Source organism: Bufo gargarizans, chromosome 5, assembly GCF_014858855.1.
Source record: "Bufo gargarizans isolate SCDJY-AF-19 chromosome 5, ASM1485885v1, whole genome shotgun sequence".
NCBI classification, from domain to species: domain Eukaryota; kingdom Metazoa; phylum Chordata; class Amphibia; order Anura; family Bufonidae; genus Bufo; species Bufo gargarizans.
Genome location: NC_058084.1, coordinates 209,228,179 through 209,248,799, shown reverse-complemented (window position 1 = coordinate 209,248,799; position 20,621 = coordinate 209,228,179).

The window sequence follows — 20,621 nt, the reverse complement described above, 5'->3', positions numbered from 1 at the left end:
ACACAGTGAAGACAGTCATCATCAAGTGGAGAAAATATGGCACAACAACTGGATACCAAGAACTGGACGTCCCTCCCAAATTGTGGAAAAGACGAGAAGAAAACTGGTTTGGGAGGCTACCAAGAGGCCTACAGCAACATTAGAGGAGCTGCAGGAATATCTGGCAAGTACTGGCTGTGTGGTACATGTGACAACAATCTCCAGTATTCGTCATATGTCTGGGCTATGGGGGGGGGGGGGGGTAGAGTGGCAAGACAAAAGCCTTTTCTTACGAAGAAAAACATTTTGCAAAAACACATCTGAAGTCTCCCAAAAGCATGTGGGAAAAGGTGTTATGGTCTGATGAAACCAAGGTTGAACTTTTTGGCCATAATTCCAAAAGATATGTTTGGCCCAAAAACAACACTGCACATCACCAAAAGAACACCATACCCACAGTGAAGCATGGTGGTGGCATCATGCTTTGGGGCTGTTTTTCTTCAGCTGGAACTGGGGCCTTAGTTAAGCTAGAGGGAATTATGAACAGTTCCAAATACCAGTCAATATTGGCACAAAACCTTTAGGCTTCTGCTAGAAAGCTGAACATGAAGAGGAACTTCATCTTTCAGCATGACAACGACCCAAAGCATACATCCAAATCAACAAAGGAATGGCTTCACCAGAAGAAGATTAAAGTTTTGGAATGGCCCAGCCAGAGCCCAGACCTGAATCTGAGTAAAAATCTGTGGGGTGATCTGAAGAGGTTTGTGCACAGGAGATGCCCTCACAATCTGACAGATTTGGAGTGTTTTTGCAAAGAAGAATGGTCAAATCTTGCCAAGTCAAAATGTGCCATGCTGATAAACTCATACCCAAAAAGACTGACTGAGTGCTGTAATAAAATCAAAAGATGCTTCAACAAAGTATTAGTTTAAGGGTGCGCACACTTATTATGCAACCATATTATTTTATTTTTATATTTTTTCTCCCCTCTACCTAAAAGATTGTAGTTTGTTTTTCAATTGAGTGGTACAGTTTATAGGTCACATTAAAGGTGGAAAAATTCTAAAAAATGATTTATCTTTGTCTCATTTTTTTTTTACATCACAGAAACCTGACAGTTTAATAGGGATGTGTAGACTTTTTATATCCACTGTATGTGCTGTTCCTATTGAGTTCAAGGGGCATTGTAGATACATTTACTGCACACCTTGCTGGCACTGTTTATGTGAAAACTGGCCTTGTTTATGTGAAGCATGGCACTGTTTATGTGAAGGCACCTTGTTGGCACTGTTTATATGAAGGTTTCTTGCTGGCACTGTTTATATGAAGGCTGACACTGTATGTGAATGCACCTTGCTGGTGGTGTTAATGTGAAGACTGGCACTGTTTATGTGAAGACTGGCAGCATCAGAGTCAGTGGTCAGAGTCAGGTATCAGCATCAGAGTCAGGGGTCAGAGTCAGGTATCAGCATCAAAATCAGGGGTCAGAGTCAGGTATCAGCATCAAAGTCAGGGGTCAGAGTCAGGTATCAGCATCAAAGTCAGGAGTCAGGGTCGGCATCAGATGCAGTGGTCAGTGTCAGGCATCAGCATCAGATGTCAGGGTTGGAGTCAGGAGTCAGCATCAGAGTCGGTGGTCAGAGTCAGGTATCAGCATCAGAGTGAGGGGTCAGAGTCAGGTATCAGCATCAAAGTCAGGGGTCGGCATCAGATGCAGGGTCAGTGTCAGGCATCAGCATCAGAGTCAGGGGTCAGAGTTAGGTATCAGCATCAGATGTCAGGGTTGGAGTCAGGAGTCAGCATCAGATTCACTGTCAGAGTCAGGTGTTAGCATCAGGTGTCAGGGAGAGCATTTTGTCTTAAGCCTCTATTATTCTTCTATTTCACATCTGAAGACGTTCTAATATGGACACTGTATATTTGATGCCCATAGCAACAATCATTTCATATTTCACTGTTCCAGTTCAGTATTGGAAATTCGAGCTTACCTCTGATCGATTGTCCTAAAGCACAGGCTCCACAGCTTTAATAGATATGACAACATACTGTATATATACAAAAAGGACATAAAACGGTCATTTATGGCCAACACTCAGTGCACAGCATCATTACACTGCACAAATATCTGTTCTGTTATTGCTTTCTTTAAAAGAAAAGTATATTGTGTGCTGTGTGCAGATCTAGCAGAGCTATGTTTGTCATGTGGCCAGTTCGTTCTAATGTTAGCATTAGTTCATTTGTGTACTTTCTATCTCTTTTTCTTTTCTGAATGCACGTATTGAGAATTGTAGCAAAACTACTAGGACATAATTAAACATTTCCTATCATATTGTTTGTAGAGCTCCTATGCAGACTATGGGGGTCATTTATCAAACTAGTGAAAAATGGAACTGGCTTAGTTGCCCATAGCAACCAATAAGATTCCACCTTTCATTTTTCACTGCTCCTTTGGAAAATGAAAGTAGGAATCTGGTTGCTATGGGCAACTAAGCCAGTCCTACTTTACACCAATGACCCCTGTGGGGATTCTCTCTGGTAGTTAGGACTAGCGGATGCAGTATAGAGGCAAAGTTCACAGTTCTTGAATCAAACAGCGGCGTTTATTCACACATCGGTGTATAACAAAATGCAGATAAGGTGTATCACAAAACGCTGGTGGCTTGGTGTTTGTTCACACACAAGGAAAGTCCATAAACAATAAAAGTCATCTTTTCTTCTGGGTGTTAATTCACACCCTGTTAGCCGTTCAGCCTCATCAAGTCCAAAGAGGACCTGTTTGCCTTTAGAGGGGCCTGAGTCCTCCAGCCTGGCTCAAACCTCAAATCCCAGCACAGCCCTCAGTTCACAGCACACAGACTCCTGAGCTCCACTGTCAGAGGGAGGTAAATCCACACACCTGGCAGCGCTGGCTGGTTTTTATGCCTGGCAAAACCCGGCCTGGAACTGGGGGAGTAGCCACCCATCCGTCCCGGATCAGCTATGACAGCTATGCTAACTCTCAAGGTGTCAATTAGCAATAGCTGCTGCTGACACATACAATACCGGCTCTTACTTTAACGAGGCCAGGAACCTCGGTGACACATACCTTCCATCCAAGATGATTCCAGGTACCTTCTTACACCACATATGTGTTTTTATGGTAACAGACATAAGACATTGCTGTCATATTCCTTCGACCTGTCCCCTACTTCTGACTGACCTACCGAATGTACGTTAGCACAACAGGGGTCACATGGAAGAAAGTGTGGGACTGCAAGACTGTAGGCTTACAATACATAGGATTGAACATGGAGATGCTTAGCCTACGTAGGTGCTGTGGTAACAAAACGGTAGGACATTTTTAATTGCAAAGTTCATTTTTCTCTTTAGATTTATTTGGACAGTACAAAATGTGGCTGTGAAGGTAGGCTGCATTTTTATTTCATGCTGTCCCACATTTGAATTTAGTGCACGTTCATTATATTAGCCAATTCCATAAACAGCAATTCTCTGTTATAATTGGGAATTTTTTCTTTAAAGGGGTTCACTTCAACAAATGGCATTTATCTTGTAGAGAAACTTAATGCAAGGCACTTACTAATGTATTGTTATTATCCATATTGCTTCCTTTGCTGGCTAGATTAATTTTTCCATCACATTATACATTGCTCCTATCCAGGGATTACGACCACCCGGAAATCCATCTGCGGTGGCCGTGCTTGTACACTATAGGAAAAAGTGCTGGCCTGTCTAGTGGCTGGGCCCGTGGGAGCTCACATAGGCTGGTATTTTTTCCTATAGCATGGAAGCATGGCCACGTCCGCTGGATTGCAGGGTGGTCGTAACCATGGAAATGAGCAGTGCATAAAGTGATGGAAAAATGAATCCTGCACCTCCATTTTCATACAGAGGTGCGGCTGTACAGGCTAGGGCACAGGGCATGTAACATTTTACCCATAATAGTATTCTGATAATCTTTTGGCCTATAAAAATTCTAATTCATCTACTTTCCTTGCTGATTTCAGATGTGTGTCAATTGACTGGCAGATATAGGCTTTTCTAAAGGTTCTGTGTCCAAAATGGCAATTCCCTAGTACACTCTTTATGGTACATCTATATGAAAAATAAATTAAATGTATATGTTGTTGAATTTCTGTCCAGATTTGCTACTGGAAAATTCACAATGTATTAGTAACAGCAAAGAGGATGAGATTTTATGAAACCTTAACCACACTGTGCAAAAAGTGGAATTTGCATGGAAATTGACATGCCGTTTAAATCTGCAGCATGTCAATATATGTCAATTTTGACTGTAGATTTCCTCCTATGCAATGCATACTGTACATGGAAATCAGCAACAAATCCCTAACAAAGTCCAGATGCGACTAATAGAGTTGAACAAAATTTTGTAAAATTCAATTCGCCTGCTTAGCCTAATTTTGCAAAAAAGCTCTGCTTCCTGACTAATTACTTTGTCACAAAGCACATTTCTTTATAAGTAGTGGGTGTACCCCTCAGATGCCGCGTTATACATGATCGCGTCATCTGATATAAATAAAAGAGTGTAAAAATGTAGTAATTACCTGATCCATTTGCTTACAACGGGCCAACTGCCGGCATCTTGCTTGGAGGTGTGGCGCAAAATATCACGCGGCCCAATCTGACATCATCACACCAGCCGGATTTAGGCCAAGATCTTCAAGTAAGATGGAGGCAGGCGTTCCGTTGTAAGCAAATGGAGCAGATAACTATTATTTTTTTGTTTTCTACCCTATTTCAGGTTAAATCAATTCGCTACCGCGAAGCACAGGGAAGTCCGGATTCATGGGAAATCAAATTTATCCTGAAATTCGGGTTCGCTCATCTCTAGTGACTAATATGGATTTTGCAACAGAGTCATCAGGGATAATTTTACAGTTAGTTTACGTCTCATGTGGATGTACCCTTAAAGGGGGTTTTCTGCGTATACTGTAGGTATTTTTTTCAATTTGGACTCCCCTAACCCAGTTTCTTTACATCTTCTATGTAGCACATCCTGCTGCTGTATCCAAACAAACCCATGATGCACTTCTTCTTTCTCTGCCACAGGTTCAGCACTGCTCCTAACAATGTCCAGCTCGTTTATAGCTCCTCCCACCCAGCTAGTTACATACACACTCCCCTATAACTACACCTAACAACACCCTGCTCGTTTATAGCTCCTCCCACCCAGCTAGTTACATACACACTGCCCTATCACTACCCCTAACAACACCCAGCTAGTTTATAGCTCCTCCCACCCAGCTAGTTACATAGAAACACCCCTATCACTGCCCCTAACAACACCCAGCTAGTTTATAGCTCCTCTCACCAGTTACATTGACACTCCTCTATCACTGCCTCTAACAACATCCAGCTAGTTTATAGCTCCTCCCACCAGCTAGTTACATAGACACTCTCCTATCACTGCCTCTAACAACACCCAGCTAGTTTATAGCTCCTCCCACCAGCTAGTTACATAGACACTCCCCAATCACTGCCCCTAACAACACCCAGCTAGTTTATAGCTCCTCCCACCAGTTACATAGACACTCCTCTATCACTGCCTCTAACAACATCCAGCTAGTTTATAGCTCCTCCCACCGGCTAGTTACATAGACATTCCCCTATCACTGCCTCTAACAACACCCAGCTAGTTTATAGCTCCTCCCACCAGTTACATAGACACTCCTCTATCACTGCCTCTAACAACACCCAGCTAGTTTATAGCTCCTCTCAACCAGCTAGTTACATAGACACTCCTCTATCACTGCCTCTAACAACACCCAGCTAGTTTATAGCTCCTCTCACCCAGCTAGTTACATAGACACACCCCTTTCACTGCCCCTAACACCCAGCTAGTTTATAGCTCCTCTCACCCAGCTAGTTACATAGACACACCCCTATCACTGCTGCTAACACCCAGCTAGTTTATAGCTCCTCACACCCAGCTAGATACATAGACACTCACCTATCACTGCCTCTAACAACACCCAGCTAGTTTATAGCTCCTCCCACCAGCTAGTTACATAGACACTCCCCTATCATTGCCCCTAACAACACCCAGCTAGTTTATAGCTCCTCCCACCAGTTACATAGACACTCCTCTATCACTGCCTCTAACAACACCCAGCTAGTTTATAGCTCCTCTCAACCAGCTAGTTACATAGACACTCACCTATCACTGCCCCTAACACCCAGCTAGTTTATAGCTCCTCCCACCCAACTAGTTACATAGACACACCCCTATTACTGCTGCTAACACCCAGCTAGTTTATAGCTCCTCTCACCCAGCTAGTTACATAGACACTCACCTATCACTGCCCCTAACACCCAGCTAGTTTATAGCCCCTCCCACCCAACTAGTTACATAGACACACCCCTATCACTGCCCCTAACACCCAGCTAGTTTATAGCTCCTCTCACCCAGCTAGTTACATAGACACACCCCTATGACTGCTGCTAACACCCAGCTAGTTTATAGCTCCTCTCACCCCACTAGTTACATAGACACTCCCCTATCACTGCCCCTAACAACACCCAGCTAGTTTATAGCTCTTCTCACCCAGCTAGTTACATAGACACTCCCCTATCACTGCCCCTAACAACACCTAGCTAGTTTATAGCTCCTCCCACCCAGCTAGTTACATAGACACTACCCTATCAGTGCCCCTAACAGCACCCTGCTCGTTTATAGCTCCTCCCACCCAGCCAGTTACATACACACTCCCCTATTACTGCCCCTAACAACACCCATGTAGTTTATAGATCCTCCCACCCATCTAGTTGCATAGAAACTCCCCTATCACTGCCCCTAACAACACCCTGCTAGTTTATAGCTCCTCCCACCAGTTACATAGACACTCCTCTATCACTGCCTCTAACAACATCCAGCTAGTTTATAGCTCCTCCCACCGGCTAGTTACATAGACACTCCCTTATCACTGCCTCTAACAACACCCAGCTAGTTTATAGCTACTCCCACCAGCTAGTTACATAGACACTCCCCTATCACTGCCCCTAACAACACCCAGCTAGTTTATATTTCCTCCCACCAATTACATAGACACTCCTCTATCACTGCCTCTAACAACACCCAGCTAGTTTATAGCTCCTCTCACCCGGCTAGTTACATAGACACACCCATATCACTGCTGCTAACAACACCCAGCTAATTTTTAGATCCTCCCACCAGCTAGTTACATAGACACTCCCCTATCACTGCTCCTAGCAACACCCAGCTATTTTATAGCTCCTTTCACCCAGCTAGTTACATAGACACTCCCCTCTCACTGCCCCTAACAATAACCAGCTAGTTTATAGATCCTCCCACCCAGCTTGTTACATAGACACTCCCCTATCACTGCCCCTAACAACACCCAGCTAGTTTATAGCTCCTCTTACCCAGCTAATTACATAGACACTCCCCTATCACTACCCCTAACAACACCCAGCTAGTTTATAGCTCCTCCCACCCTGCTAGTTACATAGACACTCCCCTATCACTGCCCCTAACAACACCCAGCTAGTTTATAGCTCCTCCCACTAGTTACATAGACACTCCTCTATCTCTGCCTCTAACAATGCACAGCTAGTTTATAGCTCCTCTCACTCAGCTAGTTACATAGACACTCCCCTATCACTGCCCCTAACAACACCCAGCTAGTTTATAGCTCCTCCCACCAGTTACATAGACACATCTCTATCACTGCCTCTAACAAAACCCAGCTAGTTTATAGCTCCTCTCAACCAGCTAGTTATATAGACACTCCCCTATCACTGCCCCAAACACCCAGCTAGTTTATAGCTCCTCTCACCCCACTAGTTACATAGACTCTCCCCTATCACTGCCCCTAACAACACACAGCTAGTTTATAGATCCTCCCACCCAGCTTGTTACATAGACACGCCCCTATCACTGCCCCTAGCAACACCCAGCTAGTTTATAGCTCATATCACCCAGCTAGTTACATAGACACTCCCCTATCACTGCCCTTAACAACACCCAGCTAGTTTATAGCTCCTCTCACCCAGCTAGTTACATAGACACTCCCTTATCACTGCCTAGAGGCTAGTTTATAGCTCCTCCCACCAGCTAGTTTCATAGACACTCCCCTATCACTGCCTCTAACACACAGCTAGTTTATAGATCCTCCCACCAGCTAGTTACATAGACACACCCCTATCACTGCTTCTAACAACACCCAGCTAGTTTATAGCTCCTCCCACCCCGCTAGTTACATAGACACTCCCCTATCACTGCCCCTAACAACACCCAGCTAGTTTATAGATCCTCCCACCAGCTAGTTACATAGACACTCCCCTATCACTGCCCCTAACACCCAGCTAGTTTATAGCTCCTACCACCAGCTAGTTACATAGACACTCCCCTATCACTGCCCCTAACAACACCCAGCTAGTTTATAGCTCCTCCCACAACCTACATACATAGACACTCCCCTATCACTGCCCAGTTGCTGCTTTGACATGACCATGGACATAACATCACAGCAAATAGGAAAGAGCTGCATATTTATGCAAACCAAGTTCACATAAAATAAATAATATGCAAGGTATAAAATAAAGGTATAAGATAAAATATACAATTAAATAAAATAAAAACATCATGTCCTCCAAAAAACCTTCATAGAACTGTATATAATAAATTCTCTCTCGTGTTTTTCTTGCTAGGTTTTATGCTAGACTTCACAGAAAGGACATACACATGTCCAAGGGAATTATTGTAGATGTGGTGAATACTTTTAAAATTCACTGAAAACCACTAATTTAAAACATGACCTTTAATTGATTGTTTAATACCAATTCCCCAAATAGATATACAAAAAAAATATACCAAAAAAAATAAAGCTAAATGTATATTCCGATCTCAAATGGTTGTAGGTGGGTATTGTGGACATACCATTAGTATAGGGTGTGGGACAGTATCCCTATTGATGTCCCTATCCCTGCTGCCCTACCTACAAACGGAATAGCCGCCCCGATAGGGGGCGATCCCGTGTCTCGTGCCTCCTGGAAACCCTGGGATGGCCCTGATAAAGGGATGTATTCCAACAATGTGGAATAATGGCCTAGAATAACAACCTAGACTGCTATAAGTAACCAAAAATAATAACAAACAATGTTAGTGCCCTAATTAAAGTGACATGATCCACCAAATAATACTGTACAGTACTCATTATCAGAATAATTGCGGACAAATAGCTGATACATCAATCTAGGTTCAATTTGTGATCTGTATTGGGATAACAACAGATACACCAAACATATCCATTATATGAATATCTCCTACAGTGCCTATGATGACGTTTCTCTCCCCTACTCAAATGTGCACACTGATGGATTAAACAAGATAATAATAATCATGTAAAATCAATGTAAACACTGCAGGTATATTCTCTTTTGCAATAAATAAAGATCGCATACAATCAATCTAAATCATACCGGTACACTGTGGGTATGAAACACCTGGTGTAAAGAGCACCCTGGTTATGTATTATACTTGCGTGCCCATCACTGATAAGGATCGGCACGAGTCAGATGCATTATAGGTCCCACAGGGAGTGGAGGGGCTGAATTGGTATTAAAGGGAACCTGTCACCAGGATTTTGGGTATAGAGCTAAGGACATGGGTTGCTAGATGGCCGCTAGCACATCCGCAATACCCAGTCCCCATAGCTCTGTGTGCTTTTATTGTGTAAAAAAAACGATTTGATACATATGCAAATTAACATAAAAGAGTCATATCTTACTTGTGTGACCAGAGGAGAGTCATATTTTCAAGCTCTGACTCATCTCAGGTTAATTTGCATATGTATCAAATCGGTTTTTAAACACAATAAAAGCACACAGAGCTATGGGGACTGGGTATTGCGGATGTGCTAGCGGCCATCTGGCAACCCATGTCCTCAGCTCTATACACAAAATCCCGGTGACAGGTTCCCTTTAAATAATCAGTTAAAGGTTATGTTTAAATTAGTGGTTTTTAGTGAATTTTAGGTTTTATGCTAGTGAGCAGGTTTAAAAAGAAAAAGTTTTTCACTTGAAATTTTCTAAGTCATGCTACATCCTTTTTCAATTAAACATATTTTTTTTTGTGATTTTTTTCACACTGAATTTTATGAAGATAAATGTGGTCAGAAAGCTGCATATAACAAGTCAGATTTAGTTGCATCCTCCAATAGAAGCCTTATGAACATCCCATCATGCAAAATATGGTGAACCCAAAGTATTAATAGTAAAATGTTTTGGTGTTGTTCTCTTGTGCAGTGGGTGAATCGTTTTTTTGTTAGAAGGGTCCCTGATATGAGAAAATCCTTTTTCTGTTAGAAGGGTCCCGGATGCTAAGCTGATCACAAGGTGTTCTGCTACTGCAGGGGTGCACAACATTTTTTTGTCTGGGGGCAGGGATGGCCTACCTGAGGCTCTGCAGCTGTTGCAAATCTACAACTCCCAGTATGCCCAGTCTTGCCTTCAGCTATCAGCCTACAGCAGGGCATGGGGGGAGTTGTAGTTTTACAACAGCTGTAGAGCTGCAGGTTGGCCATCCCAGGTCTGGGGACTGCATTGTCATATTGCTCTATTTTTAAGGCTGATTTCACACAAGCGGGTTCAATACGTTGAACTCGCAGCGTGTGTCTGCGAGATCTCCTGTCCTGAACTACCGTATGTAGCACTGATAGGATTACATAGCGTTGTATTTATTTGTAATGCTAGGTAAACCCTAGAGTTCTGGAATGTATTGGATAACTCTGACATAATGTCAGTGCTACGTAGGTCAGGTCGGGAGATCTTGCAGACACACGTTGAACTTGCTTGTGTGAAACCAGTATAAGGGGCCACAAAATATGTCAATCGGAGCGCGTTTGTATCAGCCTATTACAACGACCAATGCAGACTGAATGCAGGAAGAATGACGTGTTCCCCATCCATTCAGTTCTGCTGATTATCGGCAGCACATCCCTGATCACACATGAAGATGTGTTGATGATAATTGTGTACAGATGAAACTCGAAAAATTTGAAGATTGTGCAAAAGTCCATTTTTTTCAGTAATGCAAATTAAAAGGAATTGCATTAACACAGCTTAAAATTAGAATTTTGTGAAAAGGTTCAGTATTCTAGGCTCAAAGTGTCACACTCTAGTCAGCTAATTAATCCATACCCCCTGAGCAAAGGGGACCTGAGATTGTGACTTTGGGGTTTCATAATCTGTAAGACATAATCATCCAAATTATAACAAATAAAAGCCTGAAATATCTCGCTTTGCATGTAATGAGTCTGTCTCATATGTTACTTTCACCTTTTAAGTTGCATTAATGAAATAAATGAACTTTGCACAATATTCAAATTTTTCAAGTTTCACCTGTATCCTACATCAGCTGATAAATAAGTGATTGGTCTTGATTGGCCCATTATACAGACCACTTATCAGGAATGAGTGGTCCTATGAACAACTGTTCCCAGTAATTAGCCCGAAAATATTGCGGTGTAATAGGGGCTTAAGTGGTGACATTTCTGTCCATCCTGCCTCCTGTTCATGAATGAGGGCTTTTCTTCACTGCAGAGAACAGCGCTCACTGCCCACCCAGTTATAGTTTGTATCTGTGTGACCGGCACCCTGCAATAACTAGTAAGCATTTGCCAGGGAGAGCACTCATCGATTAACCCTTTAATGACCAGGCCTGAGAAGTCCTTTGTCACCAGTCTCTGTTTTGGGGGATTTATTGCACATGGTGGTTTAGTAGTTGTAACATTTTTATTTGTTGGACTGCCAAAATAAATTTTTACATTACCCTGAGGGCTTTTTAATATATTTTTAACTTTTTTCTTTTTGTAGTTTTATTCTGGGAAACTGTTAATTTTTTTAAAAGTCTTTTTTTTTTCAAACTATACGCTGTAGTTCCTTTTTCTTTAAAATGTAACTGACATTCTATTTTTATTTGTGTAATGTATAGGGGCAGTGATACTAACCACTTTTGTAATATACTTTAAAGAGGGCCTTTTATGGTTTTGTATTAACTGAGATAAATACCTTTACTTGCGGGGCACCCCCCACTGATTCTGCCACCTTGCATGATTTTTTAAAATATCGCTCCTGCGCCCCGCTGTGCCTGTAGTTTTCCCTCTCAGTATGCTAATACTAAGCATCGGTACAGGGAGGAGGAGAATCCAGGATTTCTCCCTGGCTGTGCCATGATCCAATCACAGTGGAGAGCGTCACAGCCAGGGAGAAAAAAAAACTCACCTTCTCCCTGGCTGTAACGCTCTCCACTGTGATTGGATTGCCTTAGGCATTTATTTCAGGAATATACCAATACAGGCCACTAGGTGGCAGCATTGTATTGTTATAGTCCAAGTAAAGTGTTCAATGATGGCTATATAGCTATCAATGAACACAATGGGCAATCTAATGATTGCCATTTATTGTCACCCAAGGTGATTTTAAAAAAGTTAAAAAAAAAGTTTAAAAAAAAAGTTTAAAAAAGTTTTTACAAATATAAAAGAAATAAAAAAAAACTAAAAGTTTAACCCGTTAAGGACCCATGACGTACATGTACGTAATTTCTGTCCGGGACTAAAAGACCCTGGACGTACATGTACTTCATGATGATCGGGCGGGTACAGGAGCTGCGCCCACCCGAACAGCGGCAGGGGTCTGGCAGTCACTGATAGCCGGTCCCCTGCTGCATGCTCCGGCATCGGTGAAATCACCGATGCTGGCGCATTAACCCTTTATGTGCCATGCAATGTCGGGCGGGGATTGGAGCTGCCATCGGGTCCCTGTGCTGCTGTGACAGGGACCCGATAGCAGGGAAGACAGCGCAATGCCTTCCTTAGGCATCGGGGCTGCCTTTCGGGGGAGAGCCTGGGAGATCCAGCCCCCTGGATCTCAGAGGCAGGAAGCTGTATGTGTAATACACATTGTCATTTTCCAAAATGAAGTAAAAATATATATTTTTTAAAATAGGGCAAAAAAGAAAAGACATCAGGTATCGCCACATCCGTATCGACCTGCTCTATAAACATGTCACATGACCTAACCCCTCAGATGAACACCGTAAAATTTTTTTATAAAAACTGTGCAAATTTTTTTGTCACCTTACACCACTAAAAGTGCAACACCAAGCAATCAAAAAGGCATATGCACCCCAAAATAGTGCCAATCTAACCTCATCCCGCAAAAAACGAGGCCCTACCTAAGACAATCGCCCAAAAAATAAAAAAAACAATGACTCTCAGAATATGGAGACACTAAAACATTATTTTGTTTTGTTTTAAAAATTATTTGCCTAAAACAAAAAAAAAAGTATGCATATTAGGTATCTCCACGTCAGTAACAACATGCTTTATAAAAGTACCACATGACCTAACCCCTCTGGTGAACGCCGCAAAAAAAAAAAATCTAAATGATGTGAAAAGCCATTTTTTTGTCATCTTACATCAGAAATTTTTTTATAGCAAGCGATCAAAAAGCCATATGCACCCCAAAATAGTGCCAATCAAACCGTCATCTCATCCCACATAAAATGAGCCCCTACCTAAGACAATCGGCCCCCCAAAAAAATGTCTCTCAGACTATAGAGACACTAAAATAGGATTTTTTTTTTGTTACAAAAATAATATGATTATGTAAAATGTAAATAAATAAAAGAAAGTATACATATTAGATATTGCCACATCCGTAAAGACCGGCTCTATAAAAAATTTATATGATGTAACCCCTCAGGAGAACACCGTCGAAATAATAAAATAAAAACTGTTCCAAAAAAACTTTTTTTGGTCACTTAGAGTGCAACACCAAGTGATCAAAAAGGCATATGTCCCCCAAAATAGTACCAATCTAACCGTCACATCATCCTGCAAAAAAAGAGCCCCTACCTAAGTCAATCACCCCAAAAATAAAAATAAAATATGGCTCTTGGAGACTATGGAGACACTAAAATGATATTTTTTTTGTTTCAAAAATGTATATTACTGTGTAAATCTTAAATAAATGTAAAAAAAGTAAACATATTAGGTATCCCTGCGTCAGTAAGAACCTGCTCTATAAAAAATGCCACATGACCTAACCTCTCAGATGAACACCGTAAAAAAAATATATAAACGGTGTCATAAAAGCCATTTTTTGTCACCTTACATCACAAAAAGTGTAATAGCAAGCGATCAAAAAGTCATATGCACCTCAAAATAGTGCCAATCAAACCGGAACGCCATATGGTTTTTGGAAGGCAGATTTTGCTGCATTTGAGATGAAGGCGTTCGTAAAGCAATAAATAAACCAGTCCAGCAAAATCTGTCTTCCAAAAACCACATGGCGCACCTTTCCCTCTATGCCCTACTGTGTGCCCGTACAGTAGTTTACGGCCACATATAGGGTGTTTCTGCAAACTACAGAATCAGGGCAATAAATATAGAGTTTTGTTTAGCTGTTAACCCTTGCTTTGTTACTGGAAAAAAATGATTAACATGGAAAATTTGCCAAAAAATTTAAATTCTGAAATTTCATCTCCATTTGCCATTAACTGTGGTGGAATACCTAAAGGGTTAACAAGGTTTGTAAAATCAGTTTTGAATACCTTGAGGGATGTAGTTTCTTAAATGGGGTCACTTTTTTAGCGTTTCTACTCTAGGGGTGCATCAGGGGGGCTTCAAATGGGACATGGTGTCAAAAAACCAGTCCAGCAAAAATCTGCCTTCCAAAAACCATATGGCGTTCCTTTCCTTCTGCACCCTGCCATGTGCCCGTACAGCAGTTTACAACCACATATGGGGTGTTTCTGTAAACTACAGAATCAGGGCAATAAATATTGAGTTTTGTTTGGCTGCTAACCCTTCCTTTATTAGCGGGAAAAAAAATATTAAAATTTAAAATCTGCCAAAAAAGTGAAATTCTGAAATTTCATCTCCATTTTCTATTAATTCTTGTGGAACACCTAAAGGGTTAACAGGGTTTGTAAAATCAGTTTTAAATACCTTGAGGGCTGTAGTTTATAAAATGGGGTCATTTTTGGGTAGTTTCTATTATGTAAGTCTTACAAAGTGACTTCAGACCTGAACTGGTCCTTAAAAAGTGGGTTCTGGAACTTTTCAGAAAAATTTTAAGATTTGCTTCTAAACTTCGAAGCCTTCTAACATCCCCCCCCCCCCCCCAAAAAAAAAAAAAATGTAATTTACAAAATGATCCAAACAAGAAGTAGACATATGGGGAATGTAAAGTAAAAAGTATTACTATCTATTATAAAAGTAGAGAAATTTGGAAATTTGCAAATTTTTAACAATTTCGGGTAAATATGGTCTTTTTCATTAATAAAAACAAAATTTTTGACTCAGTTTTACCACTGTTATAAAGTACAATAAAAATCTCAGAATGGCCTAGATAAGTAAAAAATACTTAAACAAAAAAAAAATTAAATATCATGGGCATCGCCGTGTGCGAAAATGCCCATATAATCAAAATATAACAATATTAATGGCATACAGCAACTGGCGCAATGGGAACTACCCAATAATTTTTTTATAAAAGTGATCAAAAAGTCGCACACACTTCAAATTGGTAATACTGAAAAGAACAGATCATCCTACAAAAAATGAACCTTCACACAGCCCCGTACACATAACTACAAAAAAGTTATAGGGGTCACAATATGGTTATAAAAATGTTTTTATAATTTTACTGTATAGTGTACAGTGAAAAAAATAAAAACCTTTATCAGAATTGCGTTTTCTCCTAATTGTACCCCATTTGGAATTTTTTTCTGCTTCCTACTACATGTTATGCAACTGTAAATGGTGCTATTAGAAAGTACAACTTGTCCTGCAAAAAATAAGCCCTCATAAGGCTATGTGAATTGAAAAATTATAAAGTTAGGACTATGGGAAAGCGGGGAGTGAAAAACGAAAACGCAAAAATGGAATATCTCAGGGTCCTGAAAGGGTTAAATATGCAAACTGACACCAACATAAATTATTAAAATGATTTACATAGTACATAACATAGTAACATAAGGCCCAAAAAAGACATTTGTCCATCCAGTTCGGCCTGTTATCCTGCAAGTTGATCCAGAGCAAGGCAAATAAGAAACCTGTTAGGTAGAATCCAATTTTCCCCACTTTAGGGGAATAAAAAATTCCTTCCCGACTCCAATCAGGCAATCAGACTAACTCCCTGGATCAACGACTCCTCTCAAGTAGCTATAGCCTGTTATATTATTACGCTCCAGAAATACATCCAGGCCCCTCTTGAATTCCTTTATTGTACTGACCATCACCACCTCCTCAGGCAGAGAGTTCCAGAGTCTCACTGCTCTTACCGTAAAGAATCCTTTTCTATGTTTGGGAACAAATCTTCTTTCCTCCAGACGCAGAGGATGTCCCCTCGTCACAGTCATAATCCTGGGGATAAATAGATGATGGGAGAGATCTCTGTACTGACCCCTGATATATTTATACATATTAATTAGATCTCCCCTCAGTCGTGTTTCTTCTAAGGCTACTTTCACACTTGCGTTCGGTGCGGATCCGTCTGGTATCTGCACAGACGGATCCGCACCTATAATGCAAACTATGGTATCCATTCAGAACAGATCTGTCTGCATAACAGCTTTTTCAGATCTGAGTTTTCAAGATCGTGAAAACTCAGATACGACAGTATATTCTAACACAGAGGTGTTCCTATGGTGATGGGGACGCTTCAAGTTAGAATATACTAAAAACTATGTACATGACTGCCCCCTGCTGCCTGGCAGGGGGCTGTGATCCGCACAATTAACCCCTCAGGTGCCGCACCTGAAAAATACTAGGGAGGGAGGGGGGCCGCACTGGCCACCAATGCTAATACTGGTAGGGAGGGGGGCCGCACTGGCCATTGATACTGGGAAGGGAGGGGGGTCTGGCCCCTGCTGCCTGGCAGCACCCGATCAGGGGGCTGTGATCTGCACAATTAACCCCTCAGGTGCGGCACTTGAGGGGTTAATTGTGCGGATCACAGCCCCCTGTAAGAGACCGGGTGGTGTCAGGCAGCAGGGGGCAGTTATATACACAGTTTTTAGTATATTCTAACTTGAAGCGTCCCCATCACTATGGGAACGCCTCTGTGTTAGAATATACTGTCGGATCTGAGTTTTCACGATCTTGAAAACTATCCGATCAAATCCGATGGTATATTCTAACATAGAGGCGTTCCCATGGTGATGGGGACGCTTCAAGTTAAAATATACCATTGGATTGGAGAAAACGCCGATCCGATGGTATATTAATAGGGACTCCTGACTTTACATTGAAAGTCAATGAGGGACGGATCTGTTTGCAATTGCACCATATTGTGTCAATGTCAAACGCATCCGTCCCCATTGACTTGCATTGTAAGTCAGGACAAATCCGTTTGGCTCCGCACGGCCAGGCGGACACCAAAACGCTGCAAGCAGCGTTTGGTTATCCGTCTCCTGAGCAGAATGGAGGCGGAACAGAGCCAAACTGATGCATTCTGAATGGATCCGCATCCATTCAGAATGCATTCGGGATGTACGGATCCGTTCGGGGCTGCTTGTGAGAGCCTTCAAACGGATCTCACAAGCGGAACCCCAAACGCAAGTGTGAAAGTAGCCTAAAGTGAATAACCCTAATTTCTGTATTTTTATCTCCATAATATGTTTAGTTTCATGTGAATGGGGTGATAATGGAGACGGTTTTGGTTGTTATGGGTCATTTTTCTTTTATTTGTATTTTATTTTTTATATTTTTTTCGATATATATTTGTCACATAATATGTCCCTCTAGAGGCCAATAAAAATACTTTTACTGTTTTGCACCTTTTCCTTTTTATTTTTTATTTTATTTGTATTTTACATTTTTTTTTAATTTTTTTTAATCAATTTTGAAATAAATTTTTAATACATTTTTGCCACATGTCCCCCAAGAGGTCACCTTTTTTTCTATTTTGCACATATTTCCACTGTATCTGGGACATCCAAAGGAGCCCCAGTTATAGAGGAATTCAGTCCCCTGTGGGGGCTTTGTACAAAGCAGAGCTGATCAGGGCACTGCTCTGCCCTTGAGACACCCGGCAATCATGTGATTGCCAGGTCCAATAGAGGAAGCTGCATCACTGGATAGCGCTCATTGAGCTCTATGTACGTATCTAAGGAGAAGGCAGAAGCTATAATAAACTGCGTCTGTCCTCTCCTGGGGTCCCCGGCTACTCCTGCTAGAGTGCGGGAGCAATAAACTTTAATCCATCACTGTGCAGCGATCTGGTCAGAAACGCAGCTAATCGCACAATCAGCAATGTTTCTGCCCTGAGCCCCATTTCATCTGCTGCTTTGTCCTCTTTACCAGGATGTAGCCATAACATATTGTTTTTGCTTTTTTTTATTAGACTCCCAGAAGTTTGGTATATTGAAAAAATAACTCTGATAACCCCTTTAAACATTACATAGTTTCTAATGAATTATTCAGATTGGTGGGGGTCCCAGGTGCCAGACCCCCACTGATCAGATACTGTGAATAAGTCATCAGTATTAAAAATGTGGAAAACTCCTTTAATGTTTTAGGTCACTGACTTTGGGAATTGTTCACATGTTGTTTACTGTCACTGCTCATCATCTGCTGTAACCCAGCCACTTAATTTTCATTATAGGATTCTGATGTAGTCAGAAGTCCACTTTATATATCACTACTGGTTAAGCCTTCTGCTCTGTGCCTTCAGCAAGCTTTTCAATGCAGATTTGCTCATTCATAGTGGCTGTTGTGAATATGCACAGGCCCACGAGAAGCTCTTTAGGGACCTAGGGGGTCAATTATTAAGCTGAAATACGTCTATATTAGGCGTATTTCAGGCACAGATTGCAGCTCAACAGCTAGTTGCACCGCAATCTGCAACTTCTCCCCGCTCATGCCAGGTCTAAATAAATGAGTGTGGGTGGGGAAGGGATAGGCTGGCAGGCGGATCTCATTACCACAAAGGTCTAAATGTAAGACAGTTTACATTTAGAACTCGCGGAGGATCCGCTGAAGTTATGAATAGGCTGGCGCCTCTACATAACTTCGATGGAACCATCGACAGCGCAGGGGTTTTATTAAGATCAGCATCTAAAATGCAGGTCTTAATAAATGTGCCCCCTAGTCTCTTAGTTGAGCATGTTCTCTTTTTGTATATCTACCAACCATAGTATAGGTTCATTTAAAACTGTGCAATATGGTGCAGCACGAAGTTTAACCACTTAATAATTGGCTTAAAAAGGCCTTAAAGGGGAATTTGGGTTATAAATAAGTTATTCTCTAGCCACAGGATAGGGGATAAATATTAGATTATTGCATGTCCTACCGCTGGGACCCCCACAAATGATGAAAATGGGGGCCCTGTCCCGTCGAGCCCACCAAAATGAACAGCGTGGCCAGTCGAGCATGCACACATCCACTCTCTTCGTACAGCGCTCAGCTATCTCCGGATATCCCATAAAAATGAATCGAGTGAGCTTATGCTTGACCGTTCATGATCGTGGGGGTCCTGGCAGTAGGACCCCCACCAATCTAATAGTTATCCCCTATCCCTATTAGCAATCAGCTAAATATTTGAGGCCTTGTCTGAGGCCTTGTGTTATGTGCAGGAAATATAATTTGTTTGTTTAAAAAAATTATTTTACACTTAATATTTTCAAATTTTGGGGAGGATTTTTTTTTTTTTTTTTATAGGATTACTATTTATAACTTCTTATTTCAGGCTTATAATATATCAGAATACTCCTGGATGCTAAAACACTGGAAAACCTAATGACCTGATGGTACGTGGGAGTTCTGTATGATCATGCCGTGGTATGGATCATAGCAATCAAAGGGTTAACATCAAGGATGTGTGCTTCCTGCAACCCTGGCTGTTTAACAGGAGCCTGTGCTAAGAACAGCAACCAGTTCCAAGCGCAGAAGAGCTTCAACAATAAATCGCGCGACACATAGGGTACAACTACATTGCAATACGTGTCGCGCGACATGGATGTCTCACCAATGTCAAGCGACAATTTCCATAATTATAGTCTATAGTGTCGCACTGCAACATGCCACATGCTGCGACTGCAACGCAACAGTTGCAGAAAAATCGATTTTTGATGTTTTTTTTGTGACTGTCGTGTTGCAGTCATAGCATGGCCCAGTGCGACACCATAGACTATCATTATAAAAATTGTCGAGGGACAAATGTTGTCGTGTAGCCCTAGCCTAACTCTCTTCAACTGCAGCAACATCTGAAGATGTTGCTGCAGACTGAGTCCCTCCATCGCCTACTGTCAAAAGACATGGGTGGTCGTTAAGGTTTTAACGGGCTTGTTTGGTTTACATACAAGGTGTCTCCCAGAACTAAGAGACTAGGTCTAGAGAAAAGGGAATTTATTCAATGGTGTTTTAGTTACTTCTACTTTAAGGCCTCATGCACACAATCGTTGTTTGGGTCCGCATCCGAGCCGCAGTATTTGCAACTCGGATGCAGACCCATTCACTTCAACGGGGCCGCAAAAAATGCGGATACACTCCGTGTGCTGTCCGCATCCATTGCTCCGTTCCGCTGTCTGCAAAAAAAAAAAATTATTTAACCAGAGTAGAACTTGAACCTACAGTAATACAAGGGGTAGATTT